Below are 12,827 nucleotides of genomic sequence, written 5' to 3' on the forward strand. Positions count from 1 at the left end.
GGAACCGCAAGACAGCGACTTCTACAATGTATTTGTTGTAAAATGTAGTAGTACAAAAAATAATAATTTATTTGCCATTTAAGGCTGCTGAGCACTTCGTTCAGGTTTCTGTACAGATCTGTAATGTTTCAAAATAAATAATGTATAATTAAGTAACGTTTGTTTTGTTTTGTATGTTATCATTTATATGACATCAATGTTTCCCTTTAATGTTATTGAATGTGGCGCTCCGCCATGTCATTTTGATTACCGTCATACCTTGAAAATAAGTTGGGGTTTTTTGTACTTGAAAACTAATTAAATGAATATAAAATATTGTAGCCCCCAGACGAAATCACAAAGTCCGACGCTATGTATAACTTTTATTACCAATCTTATGATAACAACCAACGGCACAATTCCAACAGATTTTACCTCCCGTTCAAAGACTTTCGTCTCGTGAGTCCGCGCTATCCCGGAAACACAACAACACTTCCTCATCCTCTGCCAATCATCTTTCAGGCACGGACGGTGTGTTTGTAAACATGGGAAAAACTGAAATCAAATCGAAACCACACAAACATAAAACATTAACATTAGCTAGTCGTTACAGTATGAATTGATATATATATATAGCCTATTATTTGTGCACTATTAACAAGTGACGTACGGGAAAAAATACTTTGTTCACCGAAAACCGCGCTACCAAAACCGGATGTAAACAAAACGCACGCTATTGTCTGGAGCGTTGTCAGCATGTCTGTGATGTGGACGTTATTTTCATATTGTTAGGATCCGCTGCTCGGATCACAGTTTGTTTACTTTTTAGTGTCACGTGTGTTTTCAGCACCTTGTGTTTGTTTCTGTTGCCATGACGGCAGATTGTGCTCACCTGCCTCTGGTTAGCGTTCGGGACGCGCACCTGTTGCCCGAGCGCTAATCAGAGGGCTATTTAGTCTTTGCTCGGGCCTCACTCGGCCTGGCTTGCTAGTTTGCTTTTATGCAACAGCTAACGACTTCTTCGATTCCTGCTAGCTAGCTTTCATGCTATATTATTTTGCTTGCTAGCTCCCACGCTAGTCCCTTTGTTTTTGTCTTTTGTGCTATGTACACGTCTTTGTTTTTTTTCCCCTGCTATGATTTATTTGCTTAAATAAATAATTTTCCTACCTGCACGCTGTGTCCGAAGCCGTCTGCATCTCTGGGAGAACACCTCGCACCACGATGCGACCCCGTCGTTACAGTAGCAAGCCAGCAAGAAAAGGTTCTCCCGCAGCGAGCACGTTGGAGGAGATGGACGAAGGTGCGTGGGAGGTGTTGCGAGCGATGGAGGCGGAGACGCTTCGCTATTCCCCTTCGGAGAGCCAGGACCTGATATGGGGTCCTAACGGAAGGTTGGTCCCATTCAACTCCGTATGGCCCGAGGGCATCGCCACACCCCCGCAATACCGGACGCGTCAGCGAAGACGGAAGCCGCCCAAGAGGTCTTCACTTCGCTGCCAAGATGTGCCACTCCCTCAGACTCCTCCACCGGTACACAGCAAGCTACATGCAGCCCAAGCTACCCCTCCTCAGATGTTTGGCAACCCAATTGATCACTTCGCCAAACATTTTTTCGACTGGGGTATCAGTCACATGGACAGCGGCAACAATGACGTCATTCCATTTGCGCCCCCTGATGAGGTAACTCCGCCCACTTCAGATGACGTCAAAATTCAAGATTATTTGTTTCCATCGTCTACTCCTTTTTGTCAGCCGCTTCCTAAGGACTTTAATTCTAAAATAAAACATTATCAGGACATTTTTTTACAAACCCGCTCACCAGGTTTGTCAATGTCCTCCAGGACTCAATCTCCACCCCCAGTGACTTTTACTCCGCCCACAGCACAGATTTTTTCCCCTTGTGCTCCCACCCAATCTCAAGTGCACCACGACTGGTTCCCGCACCAGCACCTGCACCACGGCTGGTTCCCGCACCAGCACCTGCACCTCGGCTGGTTCCCGCACCAGCACCTGCACCTCGGCTGGTTCTCGCACCAGCACCTGCTCCTCGGCTGGTTCTCGCACCAGCACCTGCTCCTCGGCTGGTTCTCGCACCAGCACCTGCTCCTCGGCTGGTTCTCGCACCAGTACCTGCTCCTCGGCTGGTTCTCGCACCAGCACCAGCTCCTCGGCTGGTTCTCGCACCAGCACCACCTCCTCGGCTGGTTCTCGCACCAGCACCAACTCCTCGGGTGGTTCTCGCACCAGCACCGCCTCCTGCTGCCACGGCGACGACGCAGCCTCCTGCTTCCACGGCGACGACGACTCCTCCTGCTTCCACGGCGACGACGACGCCTACCGCTTCCACGGCGACGTCTGCTCTCTCCTCGTCTCCGGTGGGCCTTCCCAGGGCGCCGCCACCTTCCTCGCCCTTATCGTCGTCTCTGCGACCTCGAGTGGTCCGGCTGCGCAAGCGGAAAGCAGGTCCCCGCATGCAGCCCTCGAGGTCAGTGAAGGGACGCCAGTGGCGCAAACAGCAGCGACACCCAAGACTTTGTTGCAGGACTCAGAGGCTGCTGAACTTCTGGCGCAACTCACGCCCACCTTCTCGGCGGCCACGAATGTGGCCTTTCCGTGGTCGCCCGCCTCGCCAGCGGCGGCGGCGTTCCATTCGCCCCCGCCACCTGACCCTTCCCCGGTGGATTCGGGGACACGTAGCCTGGCGACCCACCACCAAGTCCTCCCTCCGCCCGCCCTTGACTCGTGAACTATTGCTTGTTGTTTTTGGGTTCCAGTTGTTTTTTTGTTTTCAAGGGACATCTGGAATCTGTCCTTTTAGGGGGGCTACTGTTAGGACCCGCTGCTCGGATCACAATTTGTTTACTTTTTAGTGTCACGTGTGTTTTCAGCACCTTGTGTTTGTTTCTGTTGCCATGACGGAAGATTGTGCTCACCTGCCTCTGGTTAGCGTTCGGGACGCGCACCTGTTGCCCGAGCGCTAATCAGAGGGCTATTTAGTCTTTGCCCGGGCCTCACTCGGCCTGGCTTGCTAGTTTGCTTTTATGCAACAGCTAACGACTTCTTCGATTCCTGCTAGCTTTCATGCTATATTATTTTGCTTGCTAGCTCCCATGCTAGTCCCTTTGTTTTTGTCTTTTGTGCTATGTACACGTCTTTGTTTTTTTTCCCTGCTATGATTTATTTGCTTAAATAAATCATTTTCCTACCTGCACGATGTGTCCGAAGCCGTCTGCATCTCTGGGAGAACACCTCGCACCACGATGCGACCCCGTCGTTACACATATATCCCATATATACCCATGAACAGCCATCTACAAAATGTGCAAATATTAAGAGGGGAGAGAAAGTGCAACTAGAGCAACAGGGACAGATGTACAGTCTCTAAACAAGTGTACATTCTAAAATAACACCAGAAGAAGATGCTAGATTTGTTGCTAGTTGTTTTTAATTTTTAAAAAGTCATTAAAAGTCTGAAAAAACTTGAACAAATCTCAACAAAGTACCTTGTACAAAAAGCAACAACAATTTTAAAAAAGGGCAAATCGATAAAAAAAAATATGGTAATACTAATTCCTAAAAACAAATTTGTTTTAAATTTATGTATAACTTTTTTATCCTTTTGGAAAGAAAATCATATCATAGCAAATTATGCAAATTACTCGATAACGTCACAGTAACCACGCCCACACCGCCACAGGTATCTTGGCAGTTTAGGAGAAACCCTGAACACATTGCAACAGTGACGGCGTGCACGGAAATAACTGCCGTAAAACAAGTCACGTAGTCTACGCGCATGCGTGGACCGATTGTGTTTTCCGGTATCGATGGTGTAGTGACAACCACCACTTGCTCCTTGGAAAAAGTTTTAATGGTGACTATACGCCTGGACCGATAGTCAATAAGTCAATCAACTGAACAATAAATGAAAACGAAGTCAAAATACTTTTGCCGGCATCGATAAACTGCTAAATAACTAATTAAATGATTAAATAATTAAGAATCGTAACAAATTATTAAGTGATTAAATAACAATAATAAAACACTTTTTTCTATAATTTAATTAGTGACACATTTGATAACACTTTTTATATTTATTTCAATTATAAATCATTAAGAATTTATTTATTTAATTTTATCACTCATGAAAAAAACACATTGTGCCCTTTCAGCCTATCTACAGTATAGCATATGCTTTTAATATATGCTGTGAAACATGCCATATTTTTGTTGAGGTTTTCCAACTTAGCCCAGACTAATTACTCCCTCACTGTAGGAATAGGACCCAAAAATCTATTCATTTTGCCTTCGACGCCACTGAAGTTACTGTAGCTCAGCAGTTTAAAAAAAATGCTTTTCCTGTGACGTTGCTGTGATTCAACTCACTCAAAATGATGCCGGAAGTTTCAATCATTTTGTCTTTTCCTTTTAGTGTTGTGGGTTTTGATGAAAATTATGGCTTTACTGTGACACCTTAAAACGGGGGTGTCAAACTAATTTTAAATGGGAGGCTACATGGAGAAAAATCTACTCCCAAGTGGGCCGGACTGGTAAAATCACGGCACGATAACTTAAAAATAAAGACAATTTCAGATTGTTTTCTTTGTTTAAAAAAAGGAACAAGGACTGTCACGGGCCGGGCGCGTGTTAGTGCGCATTCATCTGTGCGCTGCACCGAGCGCAGCCCCAGACCAGCGGCAGCGAACAGCTGCAATCAATCACCGGCAATCAGCACACCTGGGACTGATGAGGGCGAGCTGAATAAAGACCAGTGGACCCAAGGGTCCTTGCCGGAATATAGCCTTCTGTTGATGTCCCGTAAGCGATCGTTAGCTCTTTACTCTCCGTGCTTTCTTCCCCGTGCTTGATTTGTCCCCGGTTTTCACCCTTGTGCCTGCAGTGTTTTCCTTCCGTTGCCTTGGATTCGAGCTGTGCGTCTCGCTTCCTTGGACCCCACCCTTGGATCTCGACTGCCTCCCTTGATCCTTGACCCCCGCTCTGGACACAGACCTCCTGCGCCTCGCCATTCGCCCTGACCATCTGCCTGCCCCACGGATATATATATATAAATAATCCGTTCATGAATGAGTACATCCATTCGGCCACCGTGTTCAATGTGCAGGCAGCATACCCCTTCCCCTTCGAGCTGTCCTGGATGAACTGAAATTATTTTTTCCAATCATTTTGGAACTTGCAAGCGTTCTTCTTCTCCTTACTCGTCGTCGCCATGTCTCTTCTTCGTTCTTCTGCTTCGTCTCTGTTATGTTTTTGGACATTACTACTTGCCGTAGTTTTGAAGCAATGCATGATGGGAATCCGGATGTTGTGTGTCAGTGTATTAACGTGCCGGCTGGAATAAACACACGCTGAGAAATAGCTCCGTGCCTGCCTACTTTATGGGTTATAGATAAACCAATGGATAACGGAGACATATATAATAGTCTCCTTTTCAGGTGAGAGAGGACGCTAAAGGCAGTGCCTTTAAGGCACGCCCCCAATATTGTTGTCCGGTTGGAAATCGTGAGAAATTCGGGAGAATGGTTTCCCCAGGAGAATTCCGGGAGGGACACTGAAATTCGGGAGTCTCCCGGGAAAATCGGGAGGGTTGGCAAGTATGTATTATATATATCGTAATATATATAATAAATCATAGAGCTCTACTGCCCCCTTGTGTCTGTGCCGTCACAACTCCCTCCTCCAACCATAACAAGGACATTCTGAAAATGTACAAATCATAATGTTTTTTGGGTTTTTTTACACTTACATGTTGCGGTTAATAGTATTTTAGCTTTATTTGTCATTATTTATACTTTCTGAATAAATTATGTCATAATGTTCACCAGTCAACTCATTGGTGTTAATTTTCAATCTATCAAGATAAAAAAGTAATATCAAAATGAAATTACAGTATGTTATTCATGTAGTTTGCTCATTTTCATTTTCCTCGACTGTATTATTTTTTTTACATATGTAGCATCATCTACAAAGATACAAATAATTGCTATTGTGACATCTAGTGGACACATTCAGAACAGCAGTTTCTTTCATTCAAAAATGTTGGCTCATTTTTACACTTAGCAAACTCTTCCCGCGGGCCGGATAAAACCTGTTTGCGGGCCGTAAGTTTGACACCCCTGCCTTCAAAGAAACCAATATCCCAATTTCAAATGGAGCCAAACACCTTCAGTCACATCCTTAAATATGGGCTTTGTGTTTTCCACTCCCCTCTTCCTACAACCCACCCTCCTCGGTAAAGAGCGTGGCTACCACTTTTGCACGCTCATCTACAGCCGCACTAAAACATTCACGGGCTCGGCCAGTCGAAACGGTTACGTCGGAGGCATCAGGCACGATGGGAGCACGCCCTCGGAGCTTAGTCATTAGTGCGCTGCCTTGAATCTGATTTAACAAGATGACTAATCCCATCCAAGTCACTGGTTCATCAACAGGAGACAACTCCAATGAGGAGAATATCCGGTCACAGTCTTATTTTTATCCCGCAGACAAGTGACAAGAGGAAGCTGACAGGACGGGAGACGAGGGAGACGCCATAACAGGGAAATGCTGTGTGTTTGTGTGTGTGTATGTGTGTGTGTGTGTGTGTGTGTGTGTGTGTGTGTGTGTGTGTGTGTGTGTGGCCGTGACTTTGCTTTCCTTTTGAGGACACATTTTAGTTAATTGGGTACAGCGTGTTCAGATTCCTGTCATATATAGACGGCTTTGCGTGGGGGACGAGGGGTTAAATCGGAGGGTTACAAAAAGGATGCCAAGTCCTGTTGGAAATTACTCCAAACCCAGGCCATATTGGAAAATACCACTTAGGTAAACAGTGTGTGAGTGTGCGTGACAGTGAGTGTAATCGCTGGCATCCAGCCGCCAGATCGGAAAACAAGTTTGCAAACAGCGTTCTGCCAACACGGCGCTTGTAAAAACACAGCTTTAAATATGGATGAAATTGATGCAATGGGGTAATTTAGGATATTTGGAATTCTAAGTTTGTAGCTTAGACTAGTGATGTTGTTGGTGTTTGGCATATTTCACTTATCCCCTATGTGTCAAAGTCAAGGCCCGAGGGCCAGATCCGGCCAACGAAGGAATTATCTATGGCCCCTCTATGGATATTTGATTAGTATTAGAACCGGCCAGCAGGCCACAGCCGCCTGCTGCTGTTTTGCACGCACCAATACTCCATCAGTGTTGGCACTAGGAATTTTCAAAATGGACGCCATCAAGTCATAAAAATGGGGTCCCACAGTAAATTTTTAAAGGTCCCACTTTATTTTGTAACCGTTTTGAAAACAAACGATAAATGTATGCATTATCCTGTTATAGCTCACATTCTATATTGTGTTTTGGAAAAAGGTTGTCATAAACGTTACTTCATTCATAAAAACAAATAATACAAAAGAAAACACATTTGTATGCATATGTAAATGTATTCAGTTATAAACATTCATTCACTTTCTTCTTTCCTTCATGGATCTAAACCAGGGGTTTAGATCAAACTTATTTTAGATCGGAGGCCACATGGAGAAAAATCTACTCCCAAGTGGGCTGGATGGGTAAAATCACGGTTCTCATCGATTCTTCTTTAAAAAAAAAAAAATTTTTTAAGTTAAGAAAAAAAAAGGGTGTATTAGCTTCAATTTTGTTTAGTTTAGAGCAGTGGTTCTTAACATGGGTTCAATCAAACCCTAGGGGTTGGGTGAGTCAGGCTCAGGGGTTCGGCGGAGGTCAAAACGCACCGACTCCTCGTGTAAATAAAAACTTCTCCCTATCGGCGTATTACGGATACGGCAACAGCAGAAGTCAGACTGATTTGCAGGTGTATAATTTGTTGTGAGTTTATGCACTGTGTTGGTTTTGTTCTTTGAACAAGGTGATGTTCATGCACGGTTCATTTTGTGCACCAGTAATAAAACATGGTAACACTTTAGTACGGGGAACATATTCACCATTAATTAGTTGCTTATTAACATGCAAATTAGTAACGGCCTACTGAAACCCACTACTACCGACCACGCAGTCTGATAGTTTATATATCAATGATGAAATCTTAAAATTGCAACACATGCCAATACGGCCGGGTTAACTTATAAAGTGCAATTTTAAATTTCCCGGGAAACTTCCGCTTGAAAACGTCTATGTATGATGACGTATGCGCGTGACGTCACGACGGCAACGGAAGTATTCGGACCCAATGTGTCACCATACAAACTGCTCTGTTTTCATCGAGAAATTCCACAGTATTCTGGACATCTGTGTTGGTGAATCTTTTGCAATTTCTTTAATGGGACGGCGTGGCGAAGTTGGTAGAGTGGCCGTGCCAGCAATCGGAGGGTTGCTGGTTACTGGGGTTCAATCCCCACCTTCTACCATCCTAGTCATGTCCGTTGTGTCCTTGGGCAAGACACTTCACCCTTGCTCCTGATGGGTGCTGGTAGCGCCTTGCATGGCAGCTCCCTCCATCAGTGTGTGAATGTGTGTGTGAATGGGTGAATGTGGAAATACTGTCAAAGCGCTTTGAGTACCTTGAAGGTAGAAAAGCGCTATACAAGTATAACCCATTTATCATTTATTTATAATGGACAATGGAGACTGCAAAGAAGAAAGTTGTAGGTGCGATCGGTGTATTAGCGGCGGACTACAGCAACACAACCAGGTGGTTGTGTTGTGTTTGAGCTGGATAGCAGACGCACTACCGTGAGTACAGCTTTGGCTTCCAAATATTTGATCACTTGCCCGTACGTGCGTGTCGCTATGTGCATGTCACGTTCGTAACTTTGGGGAAATATATGTTTCTTGCCGACTCTGATGGCGGCCGGGGTGTCGTCGAAAGCTACAACGCCCGCCGCCGCTCCGTAGCTAAGTTAGCTTCAATTGTTAAGCTTCGCCAAGCTGGAAATTATTAACCGTGTATTTACATGTTCATGGTTTAATAGTATTGTTGATATTCTGTCTATCCTTCCAGTCAGGGTTTTTTTTAATTTTGTTTCTATCTGCATTTGAGCCTGATGCTATCACGTTAGCTCCGTAGCTAAGTTAGCTTCAATTGTTAAGCTTCGCCAAGCTGAAAATTATTAACCGTGTATTTACATGTTCATGGTTTAATAGTATTGTTGATCTTCTGTCTATCCTTCCAGTCAGTGTTTTTTTAAATTTTGTTTCTATCTGCCTTTGAGCCTAATGCTATCACGTTAGCTCCGTAGCTAAAGAGCTTCACCGATGTATTGTCGTGGAGATAAAAGTCACTGTGAATGTCCATTTCGCGTTCTCGACTCTCATTTTCAAGAGGATATAGTATCCGAGGTGGTTTAAAATACAAATCCGTGATCCACAATAGAAAAAGGAGAAAGTGTGGAATCCAATGAGCCAGCTTGTACCTAAGTTACGGTCAGAGCGAAAAAAGATACGTCCTGCACTGCACTCTAGTCCTTCACTCTCACGTTCCTCATCCACGAATCTTTCATCCTGGCTAAAATTAATGGGGTAATCGTCGCTTTCTCGGTCCGAATCGCTCTCGCTGCTGGTGTAAACAATGGGGAAATGTGAGGAGCCTTTCAACCTGTGACGTCACGCTACTTCCGGTACAGGCAAGGCTTTTTTTAATCAGCGACCAAAAGTTGCGAACTTTATCGTCGTTGTTCTATACTAAATCCTTTCAGCAAAAATATGGTAATATCGCGAAATGATCAAGTATGACACATAGAATGGATCTGCTATTCCCGTTTAAATAAAACATTTTCATTTCAGTAGGCCTTTAACTAGTCATTATTAAATACTTATTACTGCCTTATTCGGCATGGCCTTATTATAACCCTAACCCTCTAACCCTGGCCCTAAACCTAACCAAATAACTCTAAATTAAGTCTTTGTTACTTAGAATATGTTCCCCTAGTGTCCAAAAAACTCTAAATTAAGTGTTTGTTACTTAGAATATATTCCCCATACTAAAGTGTTACCAAAAACATATAACTTTGTCTTGAATTTGAATTTTTTTTTTTTTTTTTCACTAAAGAAGGGTTCGGTGAATGCGCATATGAAACTGGTGGGGTTCGGTACCTCCAACTAAGGTTAAGAACCACTGGTTTAGAGGTCATATGACCTTACAAAGCCTAAAGTGAGGTCTCAAGAGGCACATACTAGCATAGCAGAAAAAAATAACTTTTTTGTAAATAAATATAAGAAATTAATATTCTTCTGTAGAATGTAATATTTGTGAAAATTACACAAGAATGTAACATTTAAGTAACATGTGATATTAACTCATTACATGCAAAGTGAGATATGTCAAGACTTTACTGGTTATAATTGTGATGATTATGGTTTACAGTTTATGGAAACTTTGAATTGAAAATCTCAGAAAATGTAAGATTTAAAAAACTGTAAGCAATCAAAATTATAACAAATAAAAGCTTGACATGAATGGATTTTTACACCATATTATAATTGTATGAGTTTCATCTGTATAATATAATGATTGGTTGCAGGAAAACATGCAACCTTTCTCGGACTACAATTGAACACTCACCTACCGAAAATGCAAACTTTTGACCACAAACTTAGTCGCTGCTGGGTGACATTCGTCTAGCGGTAGACGTGAACTGGGACGAGTACTTCCCGGGTTGGAACCGGTCAGAATCTGTCTCTCGTCATGCTCATCTGAAGGCATTCATTTCAATTTAACAAATAAAAGCGCTAACATGATAGGCGGTGTTAGTACCTGTTGTATTCAGCGTTATGCTGCTGGGATGAGATCGGAGCGTCTTAAACATGCAAGATTAATTTATAGTTATTGTTTGCTTTGAGTTTAAATATTTCAGCATATTGCTGGTATGTCCTCTTAATGAAATAGCAGCCCTACAATTATTATAAGTAGCACTATTGCAATATTTTCTTGTAAAATGTTAGTGTTTGTTGCACCTGGGCATGTGGCGTAATAACTTCATACCCACCCGGAAGACTCGTTAAAGGAACCATTTGGAAAAAAATGGGAAGCGATTCCAAGGAATTGATACAGTGCGAACCGGTTCGGAACAATCTTTTTATTTTTTTTATTTTTTTTGTCCTGTCCAGCTTCTCAGGCAAATCATATTATTGATGTAGATGACCATATCGGCTGTACAAATTTACTTTACAGAAGAGAAAAGTGGTATATTTGTCTTTGATTGATTGAGACTTTTATTAGTAGGTTGCACAGTACATATTCCGTACAATTGACCACTAAATGGTAACACCCGAATAAGTTTTTCAACTTGTTTAAGGCGGGGTCCACGTTAATCAATTCATGGTATTCTTGTTGCCCTATTTGTATTTAACTTTATTAAATGTATTTATATTTTCATTTGGTGCAGCCGGGCCGGAGCAGGAGGGGATAGAAAGAGAAAAAAAAGGAAGACAGAGGGGGAGATTGTGGGGACAAGAGGGGGATAAGACAGAGACACAAAAACAACAACAACAACAACAACAATAGAGCAACATCAGCAAATAGGATATGTACAAATATGATGGTAAAAATGAGAGCAAAGAAGCAGTTAGTGAAATAAATAACACAGAAATGACAATGAACATTATTACACGACAAATGGAGCAATACAAATACCAATAGAAATACCACTATTGATAATGAATAATACCAATAATTTACCTCTAATATCAACAATACAATTGTTCAAATGCAACAATACATATATGTGACCCGTGCTGGTAAAATGAGTCGGAATACGCACAGGCTAATTTTGACCTACAGGCAAATCAGTCAAAAAAATGTATCTTGGTTGAAATTGAGATTTTCACAAAAATGAGTACATAAAGCCACAATCTAGCGATCCCAATCATCGAAATAGCAAGAAAACATCTTAAATCACCTTTATTTGAAGGTTTTGTACGAGGTATGTCTTCAGAAAATCAAGTGTTTTCAACGCTCACTCACGGCAATAAGGGGGAATCCCCCTAGCCATATTTGGTATCATTGTGACGCCAAGTTTACGTACTTTCTAAAAATGAGCATGGAATTCCCGATGACGCCATTCTGAACCAATATAATTTGAGTTTTTAAACCTGTCCCGACGTAAACAAATCTGGCTTGTTGCTAAGCGGTCGCTGTGAGGCGTACCCTCATTGGTTGAATCACCCCGCGCGGTGCATTGTGGTATCATGGCAGCGCCCTGATGAAAAACAACACAGTAATTCGAGCGGAATATTTGGTGAAAAAAGGTGATTTTCGAACATTTAATTATTATTTTTGTGGATAAGTTAGACTGTTTTACATTCCGTAATGGATTTAGAAGGTGGAGAGGGTACACAGGCGGTTGCAAGTGCGCTAAATTCACTGCAGTCGGCAAATCTTCTTAGTGCTGCTGGTCAGGAATATTACGGACAGCTAACCAGCTGACAAACTGACCAGTGAACAAAAAAACTGTGACATAACAGTGTTGAAATTTTTGTACATAACCGTTTTCAATAGAGTTGAATATATATTTTTCCTTTAGACATGGGATTTGGCTTTAATTGTACCAATTTTGGTGTTGCTACAAGGACTTTTAAGGTATGGTTGCTATGGAGTTTTGTTTTGGAACATTCTGTTCTGGAACAGTAAACTTTAAGCTGTTTTTTCTCAAAACGGACCCTCAAACTTGGTCGACTTCAATCGGATGTAACTCGGTCATTTTCTGTCCGATTCCAACAAACCATATATCATTTTGAAGGTCTTTAGATGGAGAATGTGTAAATAACAATAACTCAGTTTTTAAAATTTGTGACTCATTTTGACAGCACAGGTCACATATGTAATGATAACTAGAGATACAAAAGAAAGCAGACAAATGGAGGGGAAGAAAGAGAAGCCA

The 12,827-nt window shown here is 42.5% G+C and overlaps 1 protein-coding gene across 1 annotated transcript in view; it reads right to left on the bottom strand.

The window, feature by feature from the left end:
- The window catches only part of hcn4 (hyperpolarization activated cyclic nucleotide-gated potassium channel 4), a 306,960-nt gene that overhangs the window by 173,971 nt on the left and 120,162 nt on the right, over positions 1 to 12,827 (bottom strand). The window lies entirely within an intron of this gene.

The sequence above is a fragment of the Entelurus aequoreus genome, linkage group LG02, assembly GCF_033978785.1.
Source record: "Entelurus aequoreus isolate RoL-2023_Sb linkage group LG02, RoL_Eaeq_v1.1, whole genome shotgun sequence".
Lineage (NCBI taxonomy): Eukaryota > Metazoa > Chordata > Actinopteri > Syngnathiformes > Syngnathidae > Entelurus > Entelurus aequoreus.